We start from the raw sequence: 17,025 nt of genomic DNA, 5'->3' as shown, positions 1-17,025 counted from the left end.
GACCCCATCTCAAGAAAGAGCACTCTTCCCTCCCAGGTCCTTAGCCTAAAATCTGAGTAATTTCCATTTTGTCCCTCTTTGCCTTCAGTTACCATCATCTCTTCTGCGAGACTTATAGTCCCTCTGCACCTACAGGGACACTCATGTATGTCCTATATCAGTGGTGCCCTTTGGAATAGGTGGGACATTGCCGTTAGGCCGTTGGGTGGACTGGGCAACCTGAGGAGCCTGATGTGCCTGAGGTGAATTGAAGGGGGGATGAAAAAGAATGTAGTGGCCATGAAAATGAAACTTGTATTTCCAAGGATGGCCAAGGCTAAACCTCTGTACAACATCTGTGCAGACTTCAGGAACTGGATTTTATGCCATAATCTTAAATGAATAAATTTCAGGCACAAAAGCACAGCTCTGCACCTTTTGCCTCATGCTTGCAAAACAGAATTCGGCCATGCATTTCTGCTATTGGGCAAATATCCATTGTTTATTTCAGATTTTATGCTCAGATTTAAATTTTTCAGATGAATTGCTCTTTTTTCCCCCCTCTGAGATTAAAGTTACCTACAAATTGAGAAATAATTGGAGCATATTTCTATGTGGGCCAAGAGGATAAAGGCCAGTAGAGGAATCAGATCAAAGAAATAACTGTAGTATTTATTTCAGAATCTCTAACTTTAATGTCTAACTTACCTATAGGCTATTACACTAGAATAGAGTCTTACTGTGAATGTCTTTTATTTATAGTCATCATAGGAACACAATTTGTCCCCACTTTGGTCATCCACTGGAAAATTATATAATGAGCACTGATTTTCTGTGTGCTACGGTGGAGATGGATTATAGTGTCAAAATCAGGCCACTGTGGTTGTGATACTATCCAATGCAATTCAGAAATTCCTGACCGACCTTCACATCATGAACAAATTTCTGCTGTGTCTCAGCATGATTTTCCCGGACTTTCACTAACTTGGCAATTTGCAATATTGATCAAGTGAGAGTTCTGTTCAAGTATCTGCTACAAAATATCAAGTTGTGAAGTTTTTTAAAGGTCCAAGTATAGGTCTTACCTCAGTACATTTCGTGTAAAAATTAAAGTGATTCTTCTTACTCCTTCTTACCTCTTAGATGTGTCTAAGATGGGCAGAGATTTGGGACAACTGTGGGAGTGAGGGAGGTAGGAGCCTTTAGGGGGCCAGCAGGTAGTGATCACCATGTGCAGACAGCCACTGACGGGGGGCAAAGGTATTGTTAGAAGATGGTCATGTGAGGCGGAGATGTCAGGGATGCAGCAGCTCTTCTCTCTGTGAAGCACTGAGAGCCTGTCTACCTTCCCACTGAGGGGTTGTATCAGGCAGGGTCCAGCAAGAGACAGAAAACACACAAAAAGTTGAATAGAAAGAGTTGAGCATACAGAATTAACAGGGAGTTTTCAGTAACAAGGGATTGACAAATCTGAGCCAAGAGAATGCTGACAAATACAAGACTAACAGATACAGGAGCAGCCATCACCCCTGGAGCTAAGCTGGAGCACCCAAGGAGAAGGCACATCTCCCAGGACAGAGAGGCAGACCTCCCTGGATGGGGCACAGTCCAGGCTCACCAAGTATGTGAAGCTCACTGGAAATCTCCCTCTGGTGTGCTGGGAGAAGCCACTCTCACAGATGTGCTGTGCTTCAGAACTCTGCAGGCTGTGGGGAGCTGAGGAAACTACTCAAGGGGAGAATCCATGCCCACCAGCACTCTGCTATGAAGTCGCCTCATGGGTATAAGTAGGGAAACCCTGTATGGGGACTAGGAAATTCCCTGGGGGGAGGGGGTGCTGAGAAGCCAGTCCCAGTGAGAGAATCCATCATTGACACTGTGCTGGGATGTCTTCGGAAGGAAAAGTGCTGGAGAAACAGCCACAGATAAGAATTACTTGCTGCTGACTGCTAGACACGGCTGGGGGGAAAAAAAAAAGCACACTCTGCTGAAGGCCAACGAGCTGAGCACTGCAGACCAGACAGAGGAACCTCTTCCTCCTCCAGCATCCCTCCCCTGACAGAGTCAAACTCTGGTAGTTGGCAGTGGAGAGAGATTAGCAGGATTTAGCCCCGTTATTGCAGAGCCACGTTATTGCAGGGAAAGTGGATTTGGAGATGTGAGGTAATAAATCGATAACTCACACTGTGCTCCAGATGTCTCCCCACCACCTCTCCTTCCCAGAGTGAGGGTGACCCTGTGCTCCTTGCTTCCTGGAGAAATTCTGTTTGAACTAGAACATTTGCTACAAGGTGCCCTCTTTTGTACTTAAAGCCTACTATGAGATTCAAGGTCTCTTAATGAAGAGAAAGACTTACTGCACAGGGTAACATGCCCTGCACATAAAACAATTATAGCTCTGTGCCAGGTGTCGTTACTTTGGACAAGCGCTCCCAATACAACCTAGAGATTGATCTGAGACTCTGGTAGAGAACAGCAAGAAAGCAATTTAGAAAAGCGATAATAAAATGGATGGTGGTGGCCAAAGTCTATTCATAGGGAATTACCTTAAATATATTTGCCATGTTAGTTTTCAGGAGTGTTTCCTTTGTAATTATATGGAGGCCTCTAAGGAACTCTAGTTTCTTTATCAGCTTTCTCAAATTACATCTGTAGCAGACAAGGCAAATACTTCTTTAGGTCAGCATAGTTTTTGTATTTATTTTCTGCGTATATTTCTTAACAACATAGAAGAAATGTCACTTAGTCTTAATACAGAAAAACTGAAATCTAGCCTTTGTAATAGGATTTTAGTCAATGGAAATCAAACCAGAACCTATATTTCTTCATCTTCTTGGGTGAAGAAACGACTTCTATTCTTTGGCAGATTTGGCAGATTTGCTGGTTTGTCATTTTTTTGAGCTAAAGATCCCCCTCTCTGCACCCTACCCTAACATACTCAAATGACCTCGAAGGAGTATGGCTATAGTAGTCACTGACTGTAGAAGAAACACACACATGCAGATATCTGCTATGAAGAGGGGTGGCCCACATCTCAGGCACTGTGTAGCTCCATGCCCTAGAAAAGAAAGCAAGGAGGCAGTCAGAGCTGGAGCTGATAGTTCCCTGTGAATTGGGATTCTGTGGTCTGTACACAATGATTCACTTGTCCAGCCTTGTGCTTTCACTACTGAAGATGATGAATAAGACGAGCCAGCATCAAAGCAGTTGAAGTAATTTTCTCTTTGCTTAAAAGGGGATTTGACTTAAATATTTCAAACATAAACTAGGACCCATTAGGGATCTGTTCAAAATAATTAGCACATAGCACTGGACAAATGGTCATCTTTAGCATCTAAAAGCATGGTAAATGTTCTATACATTTTATCAAACAAACAAACAAACAAACAAAGGAAGCAATTAAAATGAGGACAGCAAGAAAAAGAAAAGATCACAGTCGTCATAGCAAGGCAGTTAATAATGTTACTTTTCTGGATTTTGTGATGTTTGTTGTTTTGTCAACATTTTTGAATCTGTAATGATTTTTTTTGCTCATTCTAAATACTCACTTTATTAAGAGAAAGTATAGATTAAACATCACCCGGAAACCAAAAAATAGAGTTTTCCTTATAAGAATGCATTAATATAAAATGAAAGCAAAGTTTGGAATGAGGGAGGTTTTGGAGACATGGAAGGGACACCAACAAGAGTGAAGACAACGAAACAAGAACTGTGGTAGATTTTACAGCATTTTTTCTTTAGGGAAATTATATTCAGAGAAATCTAAGTAATTCTAGAGTTTAAATACACACACAGCAGACCTTAAAGTTTTGAGAAAAAAAGTCACTGAATAAAAGAATCAAGTCTTTAGCCTTGTTAAACTTATCTCTAGGGAGATAATTCATTTAACAGAAACTAGAGTTTTTGGTATCCAATGGGATCACACTATCCCTCAAGAGTTTTGAGAGATGAGTAATCTGATACTATATCCCTTATCTCATCTTATTTTGCTGGAAATTAGAGTGTGCATTTTTTAAAAGCTCATTGTATGTACGACTTTCAAAATTATTATTGTTATTACTGTGACTATTTTTATTTATCATAGAATGACAAGGTGGCTTCAGGGACTATAATCAGCTGAATTACCTTTAAGATTGCCTGGTACGAACATTCCCAGGCTGGTAGTGACCAAAACCCATTACTACTGGACAGTTATACAAGAGCCCATTGTATTGATGTTTCCCTAGATTCAAGCCTGAAACAGGAAGAATAGTCTGCCTTAGGAGCCACCTCTGTCTGACTCTTAACATTTCCATAATTGTTTGCTTTCCCTAGCTACCTCTAATTTTTGTTGTGTGCTGACTTCCCACTGTGCTATCATTACATGTGCCATGAAACTTGATCACTTTAGCAGAGTTGCTTATAGCATACTCAGTACCAGAGGGGATGCAGAATCAGAAATGCATTGAATTAGCTTCTCCTACTGCATAAGCTCCTCCCCCAAAGGGAGTTAGCCTCACTGGGAGCCTGTAATAATCCAGGCCACCAGGGTACCACTTCATAAATTACTACTTCCTTCATGGTAAGCTTTTCTCTTCAGTTGCAATTTCCTTGGCTGCTAGTGGTGACTGCTTGTGTATTCCAAAAAAAGAAAGAAAGTGGGGCAATGATAGGCAAATAATAGAAGCAGGATCAGAGCTTGAAATAGTTTTAGGACAGCATCGCTCTCTGTAAAACATTGTCTACTGAGTGGAGTAATGTTAGATGTTTTCTCCATCCATCCATCTGTTCACCCAGATGGCAGAATAAATATTCTAAAAACAACTTGGACATTATGGAGGGAAACTTGTAAGATTAAACGTAAAAGGGATACAGATAAACCCCAAATGTAGTGGTAAAAAATTAATCATACAATTACAGTATGGAGGAACGCTACCATCAGCACATGTGTGCGTCTGTGAGAAATAACAGGTGATTAAAAACTCAACAGCCATCAAACAGCTGCTAATGAAAACTATGATTATGTCAACAGAATTAGAATGTCGATCTCTGTAGTTTAAGAGTCATGTTTTCCTTGATAATCAAGCCATTTGGTTCTAAACACCACATTTAACAGGAGAGCATTGTACACTGGAATCCTCAAGCTAGAACTACTCATGAAGATGTCAGAATGGGACACTGGGAGCTGCTGGTGGCCCTCTTTCCAGTTACATGGAGATACTTCTCTGCAATACGAAAGACTAAAGTGACCAATATAGAGACAGATATGGCTAGTACCTTCCTCAGGAATCCACACTGTTACAGGTGGGAGCTTAGCATTTCAATCATTACCATCAAAATCTTCCCCAGAGAAGTTGTTACTAGTTTAAGGAAGGGATGTCAGAAACAGTTTTTTCATTGGTGAAATGAGTCATGTTCAAGATAAATATTTGGTTAGGAACATTGTACAAGTACAAATTATGAAAATCCAGGTAGCTCAGAAGACTTCCTCAATTACTGTAGTGCTTGAGGTCTATAGCATCATTGGTCCTATGTTCCTCCAATTCATGTGGAACCCAGCCTCCTGACCTGACTATACGTCTAGGCAGTTCTTCCATGAGAATTTGGTTTTTGTACTGGAGCAAGATTTTCATGCTAGGTGCTATAAGGCAAAGACTGTGAGCATGTAACTAAAATTTTTGTACTTGTTTGCTAATAAATGTTTCTTTTATGGGGGGAGGGCTGGCGAGCAGAATTTGGCTCATGACTTGCTTTCTTTGTAATATACCATCTGTTATTGAGGTTATATGTGGATATAGGTATGTTCGTGTTTATGTGTGGTATCACTTGCTACGTATCTACCTCAATCCTCAGGAAGATAACATTTATCCCCCAAATCTACTATTTGCTAAATGATTGAATTGTCCCGTATCCATTTGCAATAAGGAGATGGGGTTTTAAACCAGTGCAGAGATGGTATTGAGGCTGCAGGCCACATATGTTGCATAGTGTTAGACCTGAGCTCTATTCATAAAAGTAAACAGGAAACTGCCCTACGCACACGTAAGACTCTCATGATAAGTACACGGTCAAAAACTATAAAACACACGAGACACTCTACCCCCTGAGATTATTAGCTGGCATAAAAACTGGGGACATTCCCACTCGAGGAAGTATAGATAGTAGATCAACTTAGACTAAATTAAAATATAAGCATCTTTAAAATTCTTAGAGTTAAAGATGAAGAAATTGAATAGATAAGACAAAAAGAGGGTATCACCTCTTTAAAATTACAAGAAGGTGTGAAAAACAAAACAGAAATTGCAGAAGTAAAAAAAAAGGATGTCATGGAAATGAAAAACTCAACAGATGGGATAAATGGTAGACTAATTTCACTGAAAACAAAAATCATGAAATGCAAAACAGAAGTGAAGAAATCAGAATACATTAGAAAGAGATAATGAAATGGGAAACATATAGAGACACATTTACCAGATTTATAATGAAATAATGCTGCGTATGCTGTAGGCCCATCACTTGCATGGGCCCCTTCCAGCAATATGCCCTCTTGAGCAATGTGTTTATATTATGATATGTTTCTATAAATTTTGCAAAACTGAGATTTTAAACTGCAGTTGGTTAAGACTGCTATATCTTTCCATTCTACGTGGCCTCTGCCGTACTTTCTCATGTTGGGTAACACTGCAGTGCCTATGTACATTTTTGAGAATGTTGACTTGGGGATATTTTGGCTTGTGTTTGTTGGGATATATTTGTGTAGTTTGCAGTAATGTCTCTGTCGGTGTTAGTTACTGTAGGTATCCTAGTATCGGAATGGCTTCCTGGAATATCTCTGTCACCACTGTGCCAAATGATTCAGTGACCTAGCGTCATGTCGCTGAAGGGCAGGGTCAGAGGTCGTTTTATGATAGGAGCATGTTCTCTAGCCCCTGGCACTGAGGCTGTAAGGATAATGAAGAAGAAACAAGGTTTGATATATAGAGAGAGTCAGGATAATCTTACAATTTACATATAAAAGCAATTTGCTAGTGGTTTCCCCCATATTTGACAACAATCTTAAGCACAGATATTACCAGTGATGAGTTGTGGCATTTTAAAAGACAAATTACCAATAATAAGAACCAAAACTATATAACAGTATCTTTTTATTCCCTCAACTGAAAAAAGATATTACATCATTATTATCATAGAAGAATATGCATGCAAAAATGAAGGAGAAAAAAGTATTGTGGGGGTATTCCAGTAGTTAATATACAAATCTTATTTTTCTAGACATTAGTGGGTTTGTAGCATTTGTCTATTTTGTTTCAATTTATAATTTGTGTGATGGCTTTTTCTCATTCTAAAGAAATACTCACTTTGTGTATAATTTTCTATTCATACTTCGTATTATCTCTTTAAAAAGACTCCCAGATTGTATAAATTGCAGGTCCCCAAAAGCCTAGATCTGTCTGTAGCATGAAAGACAGGTAGAGCCATGGAAGATAAAATGAGACATTCCAATTTAAGTTAAGTGGGATGCAGATGGAGATAATAGGAGGATATGGAAAAGGCAATATTCAAAAAGATATGTTAGAGAACTTCCCCAAATTGCAAGAAAACTTGTCTTATATTTAAAAGTGCATTTAGTTCTGAACAGCACAAAGAAATCCAAATCTTCACCTAAATACTTGTAGTGACACTATAGTTTATCATAAATAAAGTAATAATCTTAACAACTATCAAAGAGAAAATTTACAAAGACGCTAATCAAATTGAAGTAGACGTGCGTCAGAGATAATTGATAAAGGAGGAAAATGGAATTGTATCTTCAAAGTGCTGAGGAAAAATATTAATCTAGAATTCTATACCCAAAACTATCATTCAATGTTAAGAGTGAAACAACACACTTTTAAAAAACTAAAAGAATAACTGTAAAAAGTATAACTGCAAAACAGTATGAAAAAGGGGGAAGAATTATTTCTTCAGCATAATACAGGGAAAAAAGGGGAGAAAAGGTGCAACATCAAAGGGTCAGGCACAGAAGAATTGCTTTTATTTACAAATGAGGCCTAGAGAATTTAAATGATTCATTTAAAATCAGACATCTAAATTGTGGAAACCAAATCTCTTCTTCTGCTTGCTAGGTAGATTCCTTTTCTGTCTCACTAAACTATAATGCCTCTTTTACTTCTAAGAAGAGCACTCTCTGCAAATCCGTGACACATGGTTATATTTGAACACTTCTAAAATAGCCCTCAGAGCAAATGTTTCCACTCAAATATTTTTTTTCCACCCAGTCATCTAATCTCAGACTCATGGGTTATGGGTGACCGCCTTCTGAATGCTGCTCATGAAGCAGGAAATTTGACAGTTGTCCCTGTACCCTACTTCCCCAAATACACATATCCACTCTCACAGTCTGACCTTAGTACAGCACCACCTTGCCATGGAAGTAAAACAAGAAGGATTTGAAATGATCTCAAGTAAGGCCTCTGCTTATAAATTCAGTTTATTTACTCTTTCTAAGGTTACCCAAGGAGATGTTTGCTGGGAGTATTGGAGTTGTCACATCGTAGTTCCCTAAGAATGGAGCTCCCTCACTCTCGCCCCCAAAGAACTTTAACTGTCACGTGTCCTTTCCAGTAGAACCTCAGCTTGTAAAACAGTCAGGAGTCACTCCCTTTCTGCAGCCACCTCATTGTGTAGGTGGTGATGGTGGGGGGGGGGGGGAGGAGAGGGGAAAGGTGGGAAGGAGGCAGTGGTTAGCAGTGCTGCTGCTAGTACCTCATTCAACTTTATCTTTCTCTCTGCTATATTCTATAGTATCTATATTTTGATGTTTTTATCTTGTTTTTATTCTACTCTGTTAAGTGTATAAAGTTTTATTATTCATTGACGGATGTAGAGTGATTCATTTTAACTGAATTATTTAAGCTGTAGAAATCTAGCAGCATTCTGTCTTCCTTCCATGCCCAGGGTGGCATCTGGCTCAGAGTACCAAGGTACGAAGGCGTATGTGTTCTGATTATTTAGTGATCTCACAGTTACTGCAGCTGCATCTCTATGAGAACCAGTGCCCTTTATGGAGCGGTATAAGCTTGTTCAATGGGCCAGCATCTTTTTACTCATATTAGAATCGTGTTGGCACACCTGTGTTCAAATAGTTTAATGATCTTACTTCAATTTACTCCTTTAGTGAGTGGAGCAAATTTATACGTAAGGCACTGGGACGACACAAAATAATCCCTTTACAGAACAATGGAAAACATTTAATTGTTTATAAATTCTCTCTTTAATTCCTTCTTTTCCATTCAAAGAAACAGCTCTTGTCAAAGTCATGGTGTTGTCGACTAAAGGACTGTCTTCTCTATCTTTTGAAAAACACATACAAAACTACCTGCACTTTGTTTAAAAAGTCTATTTTATTATTATTATTATTATTTTTAAGGAAGGCGCAGATCACAGTGGCCCATGTGAGGACTGAACCGGCAACCTTGGTGTCGTCAGCACCACGCTCTAACCAACTGAGCCAACCAGCCGCCCAAAACTACCTGAATCTTGAAATACTCTCCTCTCTTGTCTTTCCTGACATCGCATAGTTCTGAAACCTCATTTATTTTCTGTTCCTTCTCATTCTCCTTTGCTGACGTCCTCTTCTTTATGTTTAACCTCTCAACTTGGTGGTTCCTCATACTTAGTTCTGGAACCCTCCCTCTTATCTTTCTCTCTCCCCCTTGGAAATATCACAAATCTCCATGGATTCTTGTGTCTTTGCCTCCCAAATTCATATATCTTTCTTTTAAGTGTCAGATTCACACATCCACTGCCTACCTGATGTATTCAAGTGATACTTCACATCTCAAATGTTCAAAAAGATACACTAGTTCTTTTCCTCACCCATTGTAGACACTATTAGCCACTTATGCAACTTTGCTTAGCTTATATATTTTTTGCTGGCAGAAACTTGATTTTATTTTATTTCAGTAAGCTGTTTTTAGAGCTATTTTAGGTTTACAGGAAGATTGAGCAGAAAGTAAAGGTATACTCTCTTTCCACACTCCCACCCTCCTCACCCCGTAATTCCATTCAGTTTCCCTATTACTAACTTCTTGCATTAGTGTGCTACATTTATCACAATTGATAAAACAACTCTGATTAATTATTTTTAACTGAAGTTAAATTATTTTTAACTGAATTCCATCTTCCACCTCTCCATGCCTCCCCGCTTCCTCCCTGACCCTCTGACAATCACTGATCTTTTTACTATCTCTACAGTTTTGCCTTTTCCAGAATGTCATATCATTGGAATCATATACTATGTAATCTTTTCAGATTAGCTTCTTTCACTAAGAAATATTAAACATTTAAGTTTCCTCCATGTCTTTTCATAGCTTGAGAGCTCATTTCTTTTTATTGATGAATAGTATTTCATTTGATGGATATACCTCAGTTTGTTTATCCATTCACCCATTGAAAGACATTTTGATTGCTTCCAATTTTTCACAGTTAAGAATAAAGCTACTATAAACATTATTTGCAGGTTTTGGGTGGATATATATTTTCAAAACATTTAGGTAAATTCCTAGGTCTTGATTTGATTTTATTATTTGCACTTCCTCACTTAATCTGGGGGGAGGATTCTTTCTTCAGTCTTAGGGAAATACCCTGATTTATACGAAACAATATGGAGATCCCTTTCTCCTTGCATGCAGTTGGCTCAGACTGATCATATGCTGTTGATAAGACCTGAGTAGGGGCTTCTGCAAGATTTCTAGAATATCTGTCTTCACTCCTAGGAAGGGACAATGGTTGAGATGGCCACTCCCACCTCTCGATGGGCTGATGCCTGAAACTGCTGCTGCTATTGTGTCTGAGGATAGCCTCTCCAGACAGAACAGGGCAGAGCTAAGAGGACAACAGAGAAGTAAAGTTAGAGCACCTGGATCTTGCCCTGCTATGTACTCCTTGGTTATGTCACATTACACATTTTTTTATAAGGTATAAAGCAAATTAAGTCTGGGCTTTCTGTTAGCCAACAGCATCCTAATTGTCACCTCCCACTCACCTCCCTGGTGTTCCTTAGTGCAGTAAATGACATCATCATCATTTACATGGTTATTCATATCAGAAATACAAAAGCTGTCCTTGAATTCTCCCTCTGCCTGCTTCCTCAGGCATGTCTTCAAAATATTCTGTAGTTTATTCTCTTCTCTCTATTTTTACAAACACACCTTCGTCCATCCATCATTATCTTTCTGCCAGAATTACTGCAGAATCTCCCTGCTTCTATTCTTGTGCCCTTCCAATCCTGCCTCCAGAGAGCAGCAACAGAAATTGAATCAGACCCTACATTTAAAGTCCTTTAGTGATTTCCCTCTGTTTCTAAACCAATACCTAAATCTATACCTATGGCCTACAACACCCTGCATGATGTGGCTGTGTCACTCTGTCCAATCTCAGTTCATGCCACACTTCTACTGGCTTATCTCTGGCCACACTGATCTGTTTCCCATCCCTAGAAGATATCTGGTCAGTTCTATCTCAGGGTCTTTGCGCACATTCGAGTTCTTCTACTTGGATTGTTTTTTTAACGCAGTGCCCTGCTTTACCCACCCACAGGCATACTTTTCACATAATTAACTTCTTCTCATATTTAGGTATCAGCATAATGGTCATCTACGCAGAAGGGCCTTCCCTGAGCACTCATTCTAAAGTTGGTTCCCACCGGTTTCTCTCTGTTTTAGTTTCTTGTTTGTTTCCTTTATAGCACTTGTTCCACATTTTAATTTTATTTACTGCACTACTTACCTGTCTTTCCCACAAGAATGGAAGAGACAAAGGATTCCATTTGTCTTATTGAACAGTGTCTGTAGCACCTAGCCAATGAATTAGATATAGGATGCAGTCAGCGTGAGGCGCTGGATGAAAGGGGGGTCATACACTTCTTTTTCTTAGTTTAAGTAGCCATAGCAAGTGATCTTAATCTGACATCTATCAAGATTAGATTTATTTTTTTAATGAGTGACATAGTGGAAAAGGCAGAGAAAAGGGGAGAAGACCGAGCAAGAGAAAGGATAGAAGAGGTGTTTTATAATCAATATTTATATCTCATGTTAGGATTAATTGAAAAAAATCACTTCTGAGAATCATAATGTTTGATTTAGAAAGCGTAAATTTCATTATATGGGTTTTACAATTTTATTCCATGTGAGTGGGGAAACAGTCTTGTTTAGTTCTGTAGAGATGACTGTGATTCCAGTAACCATATTCCGCTTGTATGTATTTATAAAGGGTTTGCAGATAATGAGAAAGAGGTCACTAGGTTATTATTCATTCTCGAGAGATAGTTTTATTTACTATCTGTTTTATTGCCATGAGGAAAAGTAGTTTTATTAATCTTTCAGAAATACATTAGATTGAGTCAATTATAGCCCTTCCATTAAGAAAATTAGATTTTTTTCATATTTGCACTATGTGGACTGCAATAAACACACAAACTAAATATTTTGAGTAGACACTCGGCCTTTAAATTATGGAGACATTTAGATTGATTTATCAGGCAGAGGAGGTTGTTTAGAAGCAGGGGAAAAGAAGGATTTTAAAAACTCATTATCATTTAATCAATGAGTAAATATTTTTTAGTTGTGGTGATAAAACTTTCATTTCAAAACCGGTGCTTAGTTTAGAAATTCATTTATCATCTGTCTTTTTGAAAGGATTCTGAGAGACACCACATAATTCTTACAAACTCTTTGGGAATACCAAAAAGCTTTAGTTGCAACGTGTCAGTTCATTTTTTTTTTTCCAATGTCTGTTTCTGTTGTTACATATTTTATTAAAATATGATGCTTTCATTCATCAAATCACTTTCTGTAAAAGTCCAGGTTTTAGATTTCCCTGTTTGGATTACCTTTCCTTCTTCCCAAATCCTTTATGGCTAAGTTCAAGTCCGTAATATTGTGATTTATAAGAGATATATATTTGATCTTTCCTCTGATTTTTGGTGCAGAGCTCTGAAAACCATTGGGGTTTCCTAAATATTGAGAGTGATAAAGGTGTCTTCTGTTATATTATTGAGGTGGCTTTTGGAAAGCACTTAGGTAACCCAAGGAGGGGAGCGGTTTGCCTGGAGACCCAACCAGGTGCTTAGAGGGTTGGAACTTTCAGCTCCCTCCACCACCACCTCTCAACCTTCAGGAAGGGGAAAGAGGCTGGAGGTTGAATCAATCACCGGTGGCCAATTATTTAATCAATTATGCCTTTGTAATAAAGTAATATGAAGCTTTATTACTAAAGCCTCCATAAAAACCCAAAAGGATGGGGTTCAGAGAGCTTCCCAGTTGGTAAACACACACATAGAGATTTGGGGAGAGAGAGGAGCACACTTGGAGAAAGTATGAGAGCTCCGAGCTCTTTCCATTCTTACCTTGCGCTGTTCATCTCTTCCGTCTGGTTATTTCTGACTTATATCCTTTTATAGTAATCTAGCAAGTAAAATGTTTCTCTGAGTTCTGTGAGTCACTCTAGCAAATTAATCAAACCCAAAGAGAGGGTATTTGGAATCTCTAATCTCTAGCCAGTTGGTCAGAAGCACAGGTGACAACCTGGACTTGTGACTTGTGACTGGTGTCTGAAGTGGGCAGGGAGCAGTCTTGTAGGCTTGACCTTTTAACCTGTGGAATCTGACAGCCCAGGTAGATCATGTCAGAATTGCATGGAATCGTAGGATACTTAGCTGGTGTGCAACAGTTGCTTGGTGGTATAGGGAAAAAAGCCACATGCTGGAACAGGATACAGAATCATAGTTGGTGGTGAGAAGTGGGATCAGAGTCAGAATCTTAAAGTCCCACTAGGGACTCAACGCTTCTCCTGATGACCCCACAGAACTGCTTCTCCCCTAACTTCTATGCACCTTAAATTTAGCACTGACATTGTCTTGTTTTGTTTTGCTGCTATGCTATAGTCAGGCAGCTTTTTGTGTAGCCCATCTCCCTCCTCTCCAGGATTGTTCCCTCTCAGCCATTGGGGAGTGCTGTATACAGGCATATCTTTATTACAGGTAATAAAGATACAGGTCCTTCCCAAGGCCACACTGATTTGATCACAAGAGGTCAACCCTCGATTTACACCCAGACAATCATGCTTTCTTTCTAGGGAATTTAAAATTTGGATTGAGAACAGCAGTCCTTCTCTGTGGGTTCCTTGAAAATAACTTTTCTAATCAGAGGTTGTCTATTTACATGAAGCCGTAGCAGGGAATCCCATCTGGGATGAAGCAACAGCACAGTGGGAAACAGAGATGGAGGAAGAAAAGTTGCTGGGGAACTTGATAGTTTTCAATCGCTGACTACATATCCGTACGCGGTCAGGCTTCTGTTCCTTCCCTGGGTTCCACAAAAAACCCTGATATCTGATGATATACTCCCTTGTGTTGCTTTGGCTGGTTTGGCTGGTTTTTAGGTTACACGCTAAAGAAACTTGGAAGATATATTTCTCGTCTCAACAGTGCCTGTATGTTATTTTAGGATTTAAACGTATTTATGGAAAGAAAGGTCAAGAATGATAGGTTTTACCTCTCTTCTCAATGAGAACAGCCCTGGGCTCACAATAACTACCTTTTCACCTAAACTTAATCCTGCAAGTTCCATTTTTTTCAAAAATAATATAAGTGTTAAGAAAATAATAATCTAAGACTTTACTTTCAGAAAGTATTGAACCTAATGTGAATGTTTTCAATGTAAAATTCATGGTTCTAGGACTTCCTGGCTGGGTGATTTCGGGTAAGTCACTTTATTTTAAGCATCTGTTTTTTTCATATGTAAAATGGGGGTGATACAGTGCTGCCATAAAGGGCTGTTGAGAGGATGAACTTGAAGATTGTGTGTATAATGCCTAGCCTATAGTTGGCACATCTATCCATTAGAACCAAGTGTTACAAATGAAAGAAAACTCCATGCTAGTGCAGGTAGTTGAATCGGCCACAGTTATGACAGCCAAGGAGGTTTTACTCACTGAAGATACGGTTTTTCCTGTCTTCTTTTTGCAACGTCACCTTCATCCTCAGGTTCCATCCTGAGGTCCCTTGGCAGAGCTAGGCTCTCCTCACTTAGTAGCAAATTGGATGCAATAATCCCAGCTGTCGCATCCTATGCTCACCGTGTCTTAGCTCAGGAGAGGGATGTATCTTTTCAAATAGGCCTATCAGAAAACTCATTAGTTCTGACTGCATTCCTTACATCCCAGTCATAGCAGGCAGGCAGACAGGATTGGATTCACTCGTTGAATTATCAACAAGCATTTCTATAGTAGGGATAGTGGGAAGGGGAGGTCTGGTCCCAAAGGAAATGTAGGGAATTCTTCCCAGAAGTAAGAGGAATAGATATCTATCTTCTACAACTCCATACATTTAGTAAATGCAGCTTTATTTTACCTTAGAAAAGATTTTAAAACCTATTCAAAATAGAGCATGTTATTCTCCCCAATATTTTATTATGTATGAGCTCTTACAACTGTTGCATCAACTTTCATCAGTTTATGTCTTAATGTGGTTTTTAGAAATTGATTCTAAGAAATACTTTATTCTTAATTAAAAGGTTGATCTAAACAACTTATTCTTTGTATTTTTATTTGCTTTTTTTTGATAGGAGTTCTGCTTTTCAATAAGGAAATAGGATTTTGGTAATGTTGCAATAAAAAAAAATAACTTTTCATTTAATGTGCTGAATCCTTCAGTTCCTGTTATATTCCTGTTCAATTGTTTTTTCAAGACATTTGTTCTCCCCTGACTCTTTTTTATTGTCCTCACATCTTTTTGGAGATGAGCCTCAGGACATAATTGAACCTCTTGGTAGAGTCAGAGGAATCACATTTGGGAAGCTGTTTATTAAGCTATATTTTAAAATATAATATTCCAGTATAGTTTAGGAATTCAGCTTAATAGTATACATTACATTGGTTTAAAACAATATTATTTCAGTTAGTACATAATTTTTATAACTTGTTATGGTAATCTTCCTGAAAAAAATTCCTTATTAACCCCTTTCTCCCTATTTTATTTTCCGATATTATTATTTTTTATCATCTCTACTTCGAATTTTTAAAATTGTAACCTACGGAAAAAAATACATGTTACATACACTTTACATTATGACTCAGCATATATACATACATACACACATATGTCAAACAAGTTTCGCAAAACAATATTTACCCTGTACAATGCACTTTGATGTTGTACGTTGTCTATTCTGTTCTATTTTATCCTACTCCATTCTATGCTACTTTATGATATAAGTTGCTCTTTTACAATCCTGAAATTTGATTTCATGATCCGCTTATGTGTCTCAACAAGACAATTTGAAAATTATCGCTAAAGCAGTACTTCCTCATTAGTGGTTTTGTACCCTCAAGTATTTATGACTGTGTTCAAAAGAGTTTTTGTCTTTATAAGGGCAAAATGGTAGATATTTCTATTTCCATTTAAAAGGGCATTATATAAAACAAGGTAATTATTAAAAATTTTCTCTTAATAACTACACAGTTGAGAGCCTGATGAAGCACATGAAATGAGAGTACATGAGAAGTAAAGAAACCCAGATAAATGTTATCATGATTCAGTTACTCAATTGGTTTGCTACCCAACAGTGATGGGCACCTTGATGTTTTGTGATTGTTTTAAAGTTGATTTCTGCACATTTGCCTCGCTAGATGCATTATTTATATTCATCTGATAAAAAAATTTATATTATGCATCATGATTATCTCCAATGCATTAGAAACCAATTTATAAGAGAAAATATGATGTTATACCTACTGTACTTTTTATTTACTGGGACTAAACTATTCACAGTAACAATATGTTATTTTTGAGAAGTGCCTGCATGTAGCAGTGTAAAAATTCTTCTTTTAACTGTCATTGAGAAACAAAAGATGAAAAAAATAAAAATAAATCAATTGATATTTGAACTACAAAAATATAAGAATTACAAACATCAGATCATAAAATTAGCTTTGATCCATTTTTGATGCCATAACACTTTGCTAAAATTTCAATCAAAATATTAATATACATTCTGTACATTGAGA

Source organism: Rhinolophus sinicus, linkage group LG05 (assembly GCF_036562045.2).
Source record: "Rhinolophus sinicus isolate RSC01 linkage group LG05, ASM3656204v1, whole genome shotgun sequence".
NCBI lineage: Eukaryota > Metazoa > Chordata > Mammalia > Chiroptera > Rhinolophidae > Rhinolophus > Rhinolophus sinicus.
Note: the sequence above shows the minus strand (reverse complement) of the source record.